The 14,803-nt window shown below is 39.5% G+C and overlaps 1 protein-coding gene across 2 annotated transcripts in view; it reads left to right on the top strand.

Annotated features, from left to right (window-relative positions):
• The window catches only part of TRAK1 (trafficking kinesin protein 1), a 125,772-nt gene that overhangs the window by 42,564 nt on the left and 68,405 nt on the right, over positions 1-14,803 (top strand). For both annotated transcript variants that reach the window (XM_071429583.1, XM_071429582.1), the window contains one exon: positions 2,843-3,135. The gene's annotated coding sequence lies outside the window, so the exon portion shown is untranslated. Of the gene's footprint in view, positions 1-2,842; positions 3,136-14,803 lie in introns of those variants that run through there.

Below are 14,803 nucleotides of genomic sequence, written 5' to 3'. Positions count from 1 at the left end.
ATCAAGGCAAATTCTCTTCCTTAAACCTGAACTTGACTTTCTCAAGTAGATGCTCCATGTGTTTCTGTCGTAGACCAGGCAGACTGTTGTGAATTTTGGGAGGTTTAGCTTTTGCTCCTTCCTTGTACTTTCAAGCTTATTTTCCTTAAGTTTCCATAATTGCCAGCAGTGAAACTGTTTGTGTGAAGGAAGAGCATTGATGACTTTTGTTTCTGGATGTGTATCTTTATTTACTCTTAACAGAGCCGAGGGTTGGGGTGGAGCTTACAGGAGGTGGAGAACTGGTTCCATGGTACATCAGTGGAGTGAATGTTAAGAGGTGAAACTCATTCAACACAAACTTCTTATGCAAATTGGAATGTTATGTTCTGGCCAAAAGTTTTTTGATGAGGATTGTGTGGGAGAGAGTCAGAAATGGTAGTCAGGTATGTCAGATGTTGGATGTCATTTGTTCAGAAAAGTTACAAGATCTTAAATTCCCGGAACTCACTAGAAGGCTGCAGACAAATCACACCTTGGTTATCAGTGTTATTTCATTCAGGAGTGCTGTTTTCTTACTGGCTTCCTGAGGTTGCTAAGGCAGGGCCTGGGAAGGAGGGGAGAGGAGGGCAAGGAAAGCTGAAAAGTGCTGTTGGAGCTTTTAGTTATTTAATCCTAGTCAAGGCCTTGTTCATAACAACAGACTTATCTAACAGTTTCCCAAAACAAATGTAATTCACAGATGTGTGGCAGCAGCTAGGGCAAAATTGAGCCCATCTAATCAGTCAGTCTGTGCATTTCCAGTACTTTTTCTTGTTTATAGCTTAAACTGTTTCTATCTTCAGTGCAGAGGGGAAAAATAAGATTTGCATTTTGGTTCCAACTTCATTTGAGCAACTGATTTTTAATATCAGTAATCTCCCTCTAGTTATTTCTAAGGAGCCACTTGAAAGGGGACCATTTGCAAAGTAATCAGTACAAGTAACCCCATTGTTCTTTTCAGTATGTACTGTGATAGTGCAGGAATAATGGATGCTCTGCAGGGGAACCATAACACTTTCTGTTAAAGCACTCGAGTGAAATTTTCTCTTCCTGCAGCTGCCACACTAGAGTATAATTTTTATTAGTGTATGGTATAAATTTATCATGTGATTTAGTGTGTTCCCTTAGCTGTTACGGTCCTTACACAATACGATTTTTGAGTCTTTGAGTGTGAGAAATATTTCCAGATTAAATAATACCATGCAGGAATATAAATGTATGTAATTGAGGAAAACTTAATGTTTTAATAATCTGTTAATAACACAGAAATGTTATTCTGTGTGTAGGGTTTTTTTTCCCAAGACTTAATATTGCCCATCTGTTTACTAATTACGGTGTTCTGATGTCAGTACAAATGTATCCTTGTTTAGACCCTCTGACAGGGGGAGAGAATTTTGCTTTTTTGTTCTTATACCCATGCTGAAGGTGAAAAACAGGTAGAGAAAAACGGTGCTGGTGCAGTGTTCCAGCTTTGTTGCGAGACTTTTCTGGAGCTTATTTCCAGAAGGTCTAAATACCTGATCTTTGTCTTGACAGTTTAAAGACTGGTATTTGAGTCTTGCAGGGAGTTTCTAGAAATACTGTCATGTTTTGTTGGAGCAATAATGTTATTGGCTAGGAATGCCAGAAAACAAGTTGCCGAAATACTGAGTGTAACTTTAACAGCAAAATACGATTATCTGGACATGTTCCAGAGATTAGAGAGAGCCTTTTTCACATAGAAATTTCAAGACAAGTGTTGTTCTGGTTCTCAGTGAAGCACCGAACATAGCACGTTGCTGCACTTGCATATGGACTTACATCACACCTGCTCTTGCGTTTTCTTGCTGTCTTCCTGTTTTTCTTATGTTGTCTGGGTGTTGCTGTGTGGCTTGTTCTTCAGCAGCTGCTTATGTGTTGTAGCTATTATATATATATATAAAGTCTTTCAAGTCTTTTCCCAAGTTTGTTTTTCTGCAATCCCATGATAATATTTTCTTTTCCTAGTAGGGAGAATTTGCATCTTTCCTTACACTGCTGATAACCAAAAGCAGTACCATGTGCCTTTAGCTCCTTACACAAAATGTTTGCTTAAGTTTTGGGAGAAATGTGCTCTTCTTCATTCCTTCTGTGGCCAATTCCATCTTGCTGGGAACATCAGTATCCAGCGTGGAGGGACTTTGTTCCCAGTTTGAGGCTGAGGCACTGGGGAGCAGCAGTGTGGTCAGTCCTTTAACCCAGGGTACCTTGAGTTTTGTTTTCTGTGTTTTCTGTAAAGGGCGCTAGAGGTGCCAGCTGCCAGTCTGTCAGTGAGGGGCTGGGTGTACAGTGGAGATGAAAGTCTAGTACAGTTATAGTATAAACTTCTAATAATTGCTGTTTTGTTTGCTATCAGTTGATTTCAAATTATGGTGTTATTAAAGTTCCAGGTGTTATTAAGTCAACCAGGGATGTGCAGCCTGTCTGTATGACCTGGCTCATACAGATGCTGGGTTACACAAAACTTTGACCTGGCTGACATGAGAGAAAGTTGGTGAATGAGCCAAGGTGAATGGACTGTGCTTACTGCAAGCTGGGATTGGCAAAAATACGGATGTTCAATCAGCTGTTAGTAAAAAACACAGTACAAGGACTGACACTTTGGTACTGAGCAAGGTGCAGAGTGCACACCACTGGGCAAAGTGCAGAGATAGGCAGCTGCTCTGTGAAGAGTGTAGGGGTTTCAGTATTTGCTGAATTTGTCAGGTTAAACTAATGTTTAAGAAAAAAGAAAACCATCTGTCCTGGTATACACTGTTTGGAATGGCTTGAATTGACCATTTGTTCCTTTTGTGTTCTGCAGACTTCTTGAAGCCAGCTCTAGCGAAGACAAGGAGTTCCATCTGTGCCAGCCAGCCCCGGTCTCCAGTGCTGGTCCCCCTGATGGCACATTGTACGAGCCTGTGAAACCTGCCAAGCTGGACGCCACAGCTTTGCACGACTGCACTTTGGCCGCCACCGTGCCTCCCTCGGAGCTGTCGAGCCATGCAGTCCTAGCCCGCGACACAGGCATTCACGAGGAGCACTATGTAAGCGAAGGCGTGGAAGATGATGTGCCAGACTGCAGAGAGTACAGAGATGCCTGCACCATTACTGGTAAGCAATCAAATCCTTTACCTTGGTGAGCATGTATGTGGTGGTGTAGAGTTAAGCTTCTGTTCTTAAGCTCTTGGTAGGGTATCTGCTTCATGGATGGTGTTATCACTGTTCTGCACAATTTTTCTTCTTTAAGTGATTTCCTGGGCACCAGGATTTTCAGTGACAGCACTTTGTAATATTTAAGGTCCTTGCGAATAGGCCAGACCAATGACAGCTGTGAAACCAGGTTTGCAATGCAATTTTTTGTATTTATGTACTAAGGAAATTGAACCATTTGAAATTTTGTTTGGAAAATAACAAAAGTCAGAGATGAGGAGAAGGAAACACTGCACCTTAAAGTTTATGGAATGCTTGTCCTAATGTTCAGCATAATTTAGAATTCTATCTTTGTATGAAAATTGCTTTCTCATATGAAGAATGTGAGAAATAGGGATGGGAGAAATAGGATCTAACAATTTTACTGTACATATTTTTGCTTTTCAAACCCATTTCATTTTTTCGCATTCGTTCTGGAACAGTAGAAGTTAATGTATATGGAATAGCTTCTTCTGCATGCTTTATGAAAGGTTGAACACCCTGTTATAGATTCACACAAATAAATGGAATATGTGTTGAAGTATGGTATTTTAAACAGAACTGGAATCTTAGTGCTGTGGTCAGCTGACCCATTTTTTTGTGTTTGAATAATCACTGTAACTCAGTTTAGTCATGGTTATGGCCATGAAATGACAGGCAGCTTTCATTCCAAGTCTGTGATTTGTTGGCTGAGCTGTGAGGCTTCTCTTAGCCTAATGTGACCTTGTGAGTTCTAAGTCCTTTTGGGAATGTTTGAGGACTTAGCTGAGTTTTTGGAAGGGAGAAATGAGATGTCTGAGAAAAACAGCAATAAGACTAAGACCATTCTAATTGGCAGCCAGATACTTTTATCCTGAGTTACTGTCAGCCCTTTATAGAATTGTCCTTAAATCAGAGAACTAGCTAATGGTGACTGTCAGCAGCTGCTTTAGTAGCATGCCTTAGCTTAGATCAGCCCAACAGCTGTGTAGTTACTAAGGGCTGATATTCTGGAAAAAAAAAAAAGAAAATAGAAAGAAGGGCAGAGGTGCTCTCAAGTGCACCCTGATTTCTGTGGGAAGGCAAGCAGCAGTATTAACACTGGAGTCACTTTGTCAGGTATGCATCTACATAAAATAAGTATTTTGTTTAAATAAACAAACTTACTTGCCATCCTTCCTTCCTTGTTTTCATGGATTTAGAGCTCCTTAACTGCTTAGTTCAAAAATGGTCATCCTTTTGACTTCCATGTAGTTAGGTAGACTAGAAACTGTTCATTACATAAATGCATTCTGGGTAATATAATTCTGTTTTCCAGGCTCCTTGTAGAAAGATCTTGCAATCTGTTCTGCTGGTTGTGGCTCGTCTCCCCTTCAGCCCCTCTCCCCCCTCCCCTGTTAACCTTGTTTTTCTGTTTCTGACAACAAGCCAGGACAACCAACTTCTTTCATGAATCAAGATGCCTTCTTGATTATGGTTTCTTGAAAGGCAAGACAAACTCACTTTTTAACATTTAAAAAGTTTTTATTAAATGGAGGCCAGCACATGTTCTTGCTACTTCACATTCCTTCAAGCCTGATGTGGTTTCTGAATCTCTTTCTTCTTGCTTATCTGTCAGCCAAGTGTTGTTTACAGATTGGTCCTCAATTGCTTTTTAAAATGGATTTGCTATTCTGCGGTGTCAGATTTGTACTATTTGTGACCTGAGGAGAACATGATGTGGCTTACAGTAGAAATAGCAGTGGTTTTCTTGATTGTTTGGTTATCCAGGGGCTTTTTTTGTTGTTTATGGATTTTTTGAGTTTCAGCTTTTTGTTGTGCATTTTGAAGGTGTTGGAGGGCATAGGCTGGAAGTAAGGAAGCACATTCTGATTGTGCTAAGCGTGTATTCTTGGATATAGGGTTGGCTTAAACATTTCTTGTCTCCAAACCATCTCAGAATTGGGCTTGAACAGATTGAAGAGATTTCTGTGGGAGTGCAACTAGAGGTGTTTTAGGCAACTGGTCTGGATAGAATCCTTGCTGTGGTTTTGTGTCAGAGAGGAGATGAGGGTTACTTTTTAGTTAGGTCACACCTCTCTAATTGTCCTACTGTGCAATTCTGTTGGCATAACAGAGGCAATAAGCACTATATGGCTGGGTCCAGGTGACAAAAGCAGTGTGGTGAAAAATTTCCTTGAGCCAGTGTCTGAGAGAGAACAGCACCACTGAATTTTATACTAAAGCACAATCCAAAGCTCATAGGTGCTCTAAGTGAAGCTTTATGCAGGTAAATGCATTTGAATCTGTGCTGACTTCAGCACAGAAGGGCAGATGAAATAGGATAGCTAATCCTTGAAAAAATTTGTTTGTGAATGTTTTAAGAGTATTCATAATTTTTATTATGAAAAATAATAACACATACTTTGTGTATAGTGGAGCACATACTCTTTAAACACTAAACCTGAAAATTGACTCAGTAGAGGTTGTAATAGATTTTTTGTTTTGTAATATTTCATTCTAGGTTTTGTTAGCAAGATTTAGGAGAAAAGTTCAATGTCATCTGACTTCAAATTTTCTATTGATTATGGAGCTTCTGCAGGTAAATGGGCAGGAGACTCAAGCCCTGAGGTTGGTGGACAGTAGGGCAGCACTGTATGGAAGTGGCATGGTGCTGCTACATGTGGGAGGCACCTTTCATGTCCTAGTTGGTTTTTTTTTTTTCCTTTTAACTTTTCTTTTTCTTGCTGCTCTCATCTTATGAGAGTGTAGAGATAGGAATACGGATGTAGCACCATCTAGTGTTCTTTTTGCTAGAAAGGGAGTGGAAATGCTTTTCAAGGTCTGTCTTGTCTTTTCTGTAATTGTAGTGCAGATCTAAATACTGTCAGTCAGATGTTCATGAAAACAGCAACTGGAGTTGGGGGCTTTCTTCTCTAACACCACTACCACAAACACCACCATCCCCATCCCATTTTTTGTAGAGCAGGAAGGGCTGTAATCTTGACATGAAAAAGCAGAGTATCTCTGAAGTGGTCAGCAGTCCCAATTTTATGAATTACAAAAGCCTCTTAGTCTGATTGCCTTTTTCTTATCTGTTACCTACTGTCTGACAAATCCTGTCCCTTTGGAAATGGGGAGTACAGTGGGGACGGAAGTCAAATATCACTGGATATTACTCTTGTGATAGCTGTCTGACTGCCAGAATATTTTTGTGAGGCTTTTTGATTTTTTTTTTTTTTCTCTTAAAATATGCTTAACACAGAATCCTTAGACATCTTCAGTAAGTTAACTTTGTCTGGTTTTGCATGTCTGAATACTCACAATTTGCATTGATTTTGGTATGCTGTACTTTGTAATTCAATAGCTAACTGCTTAATATGCCATGTAGGTTTCCTTCATCCTTCTCTGGAAACAGAGAGAATGAATGGACTGTAATTTAAATTTCCCAGCTCCTTCATTAGTTTGCATAATTCATTTGTTCATTGTACTAATTACTCTTACAAAACACATGTAGGAATGTGTTTTCTGGCTGTTCAGGACAATTTCCTGAGGGCTGTTGAGTTATTGGGAAATGCTCTGTGGTAATAACCTGTTCTGTGTCTTTGTTTGCAAGTAGCACAAGTAAGTTTTGGTTTGGTTTTTTTTTTAATTCCTAAAAACAAAGTTACATTACTGGAGGGGTCAAACAAAATGTTTTTTTTTTTTTTTCTCAGCAGGAAGATGTCAGTGAGAAGAGTTGGTATTGTTTGGCCTTCCTTGTGGGTTGTGTAACTTGCACGTTACTGCAGTGACTGCAGTGGAAGGAGTCATAACACCCAGTGAAACCAACTTTCTCTTACTGCCAAGTCTCATTCACACAATCTCCTAGCAATGTTTAGGTGCAGAAAGTTTTCTCTGGGTTTTCATCCTATCTCTATCCTTATTCAGACTTTAAATATGTTCCTATATGAAAGAGATTCTGTTCTCTTACACTAAATTACCATCTTCATGGCAGCATCAGTCCATTTTGATAACTGACTGATCCTACAGATAACTGGTCTTGTTCTGACCATTTCTTTATGTAATCACTTTATTTTAAAAGATATACTTAGGGCCCACAGAATTTCCATTCCACTGTATGTGTGTCCGCCCCCAAGATAGGTGTTTTTGTGTTGAAAGGCTGAATTTCTATTCCTTCTGTTTCAAGTGTGATAAAGCATGAATACTCTAAATTAACTCCATAGGGGTTTAGATATTACAGGTTGTTGTGAGACTGCTTTACTGTTGTTATGCAGGTGATGGGGAGAATGCTGTACCTGTGGCTGTCCTGTTCTGGGTATGTGAGTTACCACCAGGCACAATGTGCTTGCTATTCTGAGACTGTTCAACAGGGTGCTCTGGTTGATTTTGGTACCTGTTACAGGCCTGCTGGTTGACTTCTAAGCTTTAAATGGTTTAAAAAGTATTGATAAAATATTAACAGTTTTGAGTTGCTTCCTGTTATTTGAATCTCTCTGAGTTCTGTTGGGGTTATCTTTCCTTTTACTGTTGTGGTTACATTTCTCTTTTAGTGGAGCATAACTTGCTCTAGAATTTGCTTCTTTTTCTGCTCCTGGTTTGGGGTGGGACTTCCACATTTTTCTCAGTTTTATCAATATGAGAGGTGTTAAATGCTGCTTGATGGAGCTGGAACTCAAGCAGAGAGTATAAGAAAGGATCTGCTGTGTTGGACCAGCCAGCCCAGGACTGTGTTTCTGACTCCAGAAACTGCAGGTACTGGTATGGAGATCACGTACTCAGCCACTCTCAGTAGTCTACTCTCAGCATAAGTACCCCCGTCATGCAGAACTATTTAGTGTTGGAACCTGTCCATAGCTTTTTCTTATCTGGATCTGCTGATTGTTTTACCCTGGAAGTTCATGGCTGCTACTCCTGTGTGCAGTGACACTGATCTTGCAGTTTCTCTCAGTATTTGTCCTAGTTGTGCAGGATTTTGGTGAATATCAGTTCTTCTTTCACCTTATGAAGTTATCTTCATGATTTTGAAAAACCTTCATCATTTTTACACCCCTGTCTACTCCTCTCTCAGCTGTCTTGGTTTCTCATTTAAATAAAACTATGAGAATGTTGGTCCTTTCCTCAGCCCATTTACTTGATTGTAAGTTATTGTCATCAGTCTCATCCTGTAAGCTTGGTCTAGTTTTAGTTTTTTCTCCCTCTTTCCTGACGCTTCTCTAAGCAGCAATTTCTAAATTCTGAACAATCTTCCTTTCTCTAAAGCATTCTGAAAATGCCAGTCCTGTTAACATGAGATAGCTCCTTTGGCATTACTAGAACAATTTTATGAGTCTGACTATTACTGTCTAGCATACTCTGACAAAATGATCTTATTCTCTGTGCATGCTACATCATTGCCTCTATTTTGAATTTTATGTCTGGCTTTTGATAGGTTCTCAGTCAACTCCATGCAGATTCTTCCCCCCCCCACCCCCCCAAATATCCTCCCACAGTTGCTTTCCAGCTCTTATCCTTTTCAAGTTACCTGGGGTTTTTTTCTGATTCCTCTCCTGTGTCAGGTTGTCACACTACCTCTTAATCTGTATCTTGGTCATATGTTTTTATTTTATCAAGGATTGTCTTTTTGTGGTTTGATGGCATTTCGTTCGTTGGTATTCCCTTAAGCAGAATTCTGCTGTGCTGTCTTACTTATTTATGCTTTCTAATATGATCCATGTTTTTTAGTGTAAACTGTCAATTCTGAAGTCACTATGAAAGCAACTGTTGGAATTACAAGTCCAGTGTGACATTTTTAAAGGCATTCTTCTTAGATTTCCCTTGTTTTGACAAGCACTTATCGTTCCTAAATAAGTACTTTATTCAAGGTAGGGGTGCATGAAAGCAGTAAATGTTGATCATTGTTCTGGGTTTGTTCTTTGGAGAAAGTACTGAAGGCAAGTGCCTAGTAGATTTTGTTGTTGTTGTTGTTTTTTGTTGTTGTTGTTTGCATTTTTTGTTTTCCTGTTGTGGTGCAATGAATAGTGAGGAAGACTAAATAGCTACATTTGATTATTGGTGCGTTTAGATATGTGAAAATAGCTTTCATTCCATAATTAAGTTCCATAACACATGAAGTCCATAACACATGAAGTTCAGCTTTACCTTTCTCCCTCAATGTATGTGTGTGTGTCCATAATGAAGCAACACATTTTTCACATTTGAAAGTAAGCATCTGTAAAGAGCAAGCTACATAAGATTTAATTCTCATGTTTTGCTTGTGATGCTGTGAAAGCTTTGTTGATAGCCATTGTTTAGTGGCTGGCACATTTTGTAGCTGGGCTGAACAACAAGGAAAAGCAGGACAATTGCTTTTCAGGGTTTTCGTACTCAGTGATTTATCAATGGGTTTTTGAGACATTTGCAGTCTCTCTTGGCAGCTGGAAGATCCTAATGGTTAATGAATGTGTTTATTCTTACTGCTGCTGAACAGTGCGTTGCCAGCATGCCTTTGGTATGTGAATAGCTTTTGTTCTTAGTCTAAAAGAATAGCCATGGTGGCAGAGTTTCCTTTTATTTTCTGTTTAATGTAAAAATCATGACTATGGGTGCATTTATCTACAGGGAGAAATATTTCCATACCTTAATTTAAAGCAAAGTTCATTTAAATTTATGACATTGTGTACTGTAGGGTCCTAATACTTTAATGGACCAAACCACCAAATCTGTCTCAGGTTTTATTTGTAACAGGAATGTGTATGTAGGATGGAACCAAAGCAGGAAGACTTCAGCCTGATAAACAATGGCATTCCTCACATTGGAACTGTGGAGTTTCATCTTCATTAGCTTTGACATACATTCTCAACTTTATCCTAGTCTTTAGCTGGTGTGTTTGGCCAAGCCAAAAAGAGGTTGGCATGGAGTCTTTTGTTTTCCTGTGGAAGCCAGGATTTTGTGCAGTTTTTTCTATGTTCAGAGGCAGAAGAACCACTGCTTAAACACCTTTGGTTAAAAGTGTGCCAGAACTTGCAATTTCAAATCATGTCATGCCATACAAGTCAAGTTAAAGAAGCTGCTATGGCTGTTTGAGGAGTCTGAGTTTGAGGTATGAGACAGCTTTCATGTTGAAGGGCTTTACTTCCAGATGTTTGGCTTTGCAGCCAGTAGTGAGACTTCAGATGTGTAAGGATGCTAAAGGTATCTTTCCCTTTGGACAAGTCAGTGAATTGGATTTTATTTTTTTTTCTTTGCCCGAGAAGCTAACTACTTGGTTTACATTGAAACACATGTCTTGAATTCAGCAGTATTATTTGAAAGACTTCAGTACAGTTTCAGTACATTCTGGACATCCTAGAACTGACATTGAATAGGAATATGGTAAGTCCTGGGGTTTTGCCTATTGCTCTGTACATATACATGTAATTGTTAAATAATGCTCAAGAAATACTTGTAATTGTAGACCTCAGTCAATACATAATGACTGTGTCTTTGTGGGCCTATAAGAACTCAAATAATGGATGACTACAGGCCATGTTTTCCTCTTCAATAGTGTAGGTAGCAGCCTAATTGTGTGGTAGAACTTTCTTCCCTCTGCTTTTAATTTTTATGTGGATCTGTTTGTAGTGATAATGACGAGTTCATTCCATCACTGTCTAAATAGACAGAAAGCATGGGGAAGATGAGGCTATTGGGCTGTTACAAGCAGCCAGGAAATATCTGCTGGAAAAAACATTTATAGAGAGACCATCCTTCTTGCTTCCATCATTGGAATATGGTTAGGCTTGTAGGTCTTCTGAAAAAGGAGACTGCTAATGTTGATCTAGATTAGGTGGCTAATCTCAGTGTCACAGGGAGCAAAATTAGGAGTCAAAATCTTCTGGTATTTGGCATGGAATAGCCTCAAGTTGATGAACTTCAATTTCTTGTGTTACATGTGGCTGGACTTTAGCCTCCATGCTGTAGCCCTTGTCTGCAGAGAACCTTACTTTTACTTAACTAGGATGGAGCCAGCACTGGAAGTGACCCTATGCAGGTATTGTGTGCTTTTTGTTCTTTGGGATTGTTATTTATTGACTGTCCATTCTCAAAGATTTAAAACAGAGGAACTTAAAAAACTCAGAGCTAAGTGTCAAGGGTGAGTGTAATATATGTGTGGGAAATAGGATAGGACTGAAAACCAAAGAGAGGAGTATGTGGTCCCACGAAGTAACCTAGTAGATTTCTTTATTCTTCCAGCTTTCTTCAGAGTTTCCTTGTTTCTCTTGTCTCTTTTTGTTACTGTGCTTGTATCTACTTTTGTTTCCTCAGCTGCCTCAAAAGGTAGTGACAAGTTCCGATGTTTTAGTTCTTTTAAAAGAAGATCAAGATTTGCCTGAGAATGCTACTGAGGCATATTTTGTTTTTTTCTTTTGTTTGTTTGCTTTGTTTGTGTTTAAGAAGGAGAGGATATTTAGGCTGCCCCTTTCTGGCTATAGGCTGAGCACCAGCTCAGTGGTGGAGTTTCCTGGAAGATACTCGGGGTAGGCATGTGATACAACCCGATGACCAAAGCTTGTGTTTTGAAGGTTGCCGAGCAGCCCAGCACTTCCCTTAGGTCATACCCAGAGTGGAGTTGTTTTGCTGCACACCCTACTTTTGTTCAGCAGTTGTTTCCCTCTGCTCAGAGGAGGCATTTCTGGGTAGCACAGCCACTTAGTGCTGTTTGCAAGGTGTTGGCTTCCATCAGAACTGCAATTCAGGGGCACTGTGCTGTGGTAATGATACTCTCTCTGGGTGGTTTTCTTGTGGTCTTTTCTGTCATGACTTGTGTGTTCTGGCACACCCCTTCTTGATCAGAGCCCTGACCCTAGCATGGTTCCTGGCAGGGCTGGGTTTGTGAGTGATTGTTTTTTCCACTTGCAGGAGTGGACTGAAAGCAGGAAACTGGCTGGCAAATTGTCCTGTGGGATTTGAGGGTTCGGGTAGTAAGGCAGTCCTGCCGGCAGGTGGCAGTTTGTCCTGCCGGCAGGTTCTCTGGAGACCTGGGAGTGCTTTTAACCTTGGGGGGGGAGCTCTGCTCACAAGCAAAGCAGTAAAACCATGGAGATAGGGATAGTTTGAAGCAGAATGCAGACAGGCAGAAACTATACCTTTTGTGTTCTTTGTGAGGACTGTACTGATAGGCTGTTTACATTGTTAGCCCTGCAGTAAAGGCTCCTGCAGACACCAGGCTCTGAGGTTTGTATAGTTCCTTTTCTCTTCATGTTTTCTGTATGTTTTAGGGTGTTCTTTGTTGGCCACCACACTCCTCACACCCTTGTCCCTTCTCATTGTTCTAGCTTCATTCTCTGAATTTATCATTAGTTCTAATGTAAAGCTTATCCTGAAATTGAGCAAGTGCTCCTTCTTTATCAGTCACACTAGGTTTTCCTTTCCTACCTCTATAGCCATGAACAGGTGAAACCCAAAAGCCTGGTAGGGAATAGAGTTTGACAGATGAGATGATTTTAGGTGACCACGTTAATAGGAATGAGATTTTCAAAGCTGTCTACCTGTGGTTCATGTTGAACTTAGCTGAAGTTGAAGTTAGTTTGACTGAGGCTGACTTGCTTGTTTGTGAGATGCTGGCATAGTTCCACCCCTCCAAGTAACGCTGACAGCTAAGTACATATGTAACTTTATGGGAAGTGACCTAATGTATGAGTGCAGGATGCAAAGGACTGTGGGTGACCACCCTACACAATGCCTTGTGATCTCCGTGTTGTCATGTGCAGAGGGGGAAGGCATTCCTTGAGGAGTTGTGCTGTCTCCATACCGTCAGCTCCCATTGTTTTAGACTTTTCACTTCATTTTCTCTATGATCAACTCCTTGCTCACTTGTCAGCAGAGGAAGGATGGAAGTATGCATCTGAAAATAAGCAAGTGTACTCTTATCCTCATATGAACATGGTTGTCCTGCAAATTCTTTCTTTCTCTCCATGTGAAAAATTAAAAAAAAATGGGGGAAGGAAGAAGCCATCCTCCCACCCTCACTTCAGTTCCCACAGTGAAGAGTTAGTTTACTATATTTAGAGTATTTAGTATATTTAGAGTATTTAGTATGGGCAGAGATGTGCCTAGAAGAAAAAGAACTGATGAAATACTCAAAGGTACCTAAATCAGCAAGCATAATAAAACTTCCTTTAAAGAAATGCTTCCTTGCTTCCTTTAAGCAAGCTGAAATAACCAGTGAAACTTGAGTGGCTGTCTTGAGAGGCATGGGTTAGGGGTTTAGTATGTCCAGAAGGGGAAAGACACACCAGCCAGTCAAATGTCATTGTATGAAAAGATATGAAACATGTTAGTAGGTAATCCTTTAAAAACTACCCAAGGGATCCTGAAGTGGAAGAAATACGCAGAAGAGAGCTCAGCTGGAGTGTTCTGCCTGTTTTGCATCTTCTTATGGAAAGAGAAGATTAGAAACTGTAACAAGAAATTAAGCAGGACAAAAGTCTTTGGAAACATTTGTTTTAATCTCATTTAGAAAACAGAGAGCATGAAGAGGAATGTTGTAAAAAATTACTGCAAAGCAGACTGAGCACCTTTTTCATTTCCTGAGGAACAGGGCATGGAGAAATATATATTTGCACAAAACAAGTGAGGTGGGGTGTTCATACATTTAAGCTAAGAAGAAACTAAAGCAGTAGAACATGTTACTTTCAAAACTAGTATGAAAAAGACTGAAATTTATTCATTTTTAAAATATTTAATTATTTCTATGAAGTGCTGAAAGATCTGGAGTTGCAAGAGCATAAGCAAAACCTTTAATGATCCATTTTACTGAGAATTTACTAAGAATCATGAGTTTACTAAGAATCATGAGTTCATAACTTATTAACTGTTTAATCTGCTTATTAACTGCTTTTTATCTGCTTGTAGAAATTTGTTTGCCAAATGTATTTTCCAAAAAAATGAAAGTCGACAATTGCTTAGATTACAAACCCCAGAATCCATAACAGCAACTCAAAAGTATATGGTTCAGCTATATTTTGTTGTATCACTTTAAAATTAATTATCAGTTAATTGTTTTAAGTGTAAGGTGTTACATTTTTCTCAACAAAATGGAGGTACCACCTAGGAGAAGAAGAAGTACTTTTATATCTGTTGGATATCAGTTAACTTAATCATAGTTCACAATCACAGATGACTTCTTGGGTGTTCTTACTAGAGAAGTTACTTAATTGTTTATCTTTGCAGTTCTAATCAGAAATAATTTAAAAACCTCTGTGGCAGCACAATCAGGGTCTCATAAAAAATATACCTGGTGTTTGAGGATGGGGGGTAGTGTTAATCTGCATATCTTCTCAATACAAATATGTGCATCTCAGAAAAGGGAGGGGAGGAAAAGTGAAGGGGGGAGAGATTGTGTAACTGTAGCACTGAGAATATTGCCATGATTTAAGTGGTGAACCAATGTCTAGTCATGAACAAGTATAATTATGGTGTTCTGTTTTTCTAAATAGGCAATTGCATCAGAGCCTGTTCGTATTTCCTGCTGGTGCACAGATTTTAAACTTGCAGTAGAAGTTAATGGCAATAGCATCAGAACAGCGTCATAAAAAGTTGCCTTGCCAATTACTCATTAACATCTTTTCCGGTTATTAGCCTTTTGAATTGCTTAGAAATGCTCAGGATTTAT

This window comes from Agelaius tricolor, unplaced genomic scaffold, assembly GCF_023055355.1.
Source record: "Agelaius tricolor isolate 1412-34295 unplaced genomic scaffold, bAgeTri1.0.p SCAF_6, whole genome shotgun sequence".
In the NCBI taxonomy this organism is placed as follows: domain Eukaryota; kingdom Metazoa; phylum Chordata; class Aves; order Passeriformes; family Icteridae; genus Agelaius; species Agelaius tricolor.
The sequence above is the reverse complement of the archived record's forward strand: the minus strand, read 5'-3'. Positions and strand labels throughout refer to the sequence as shown.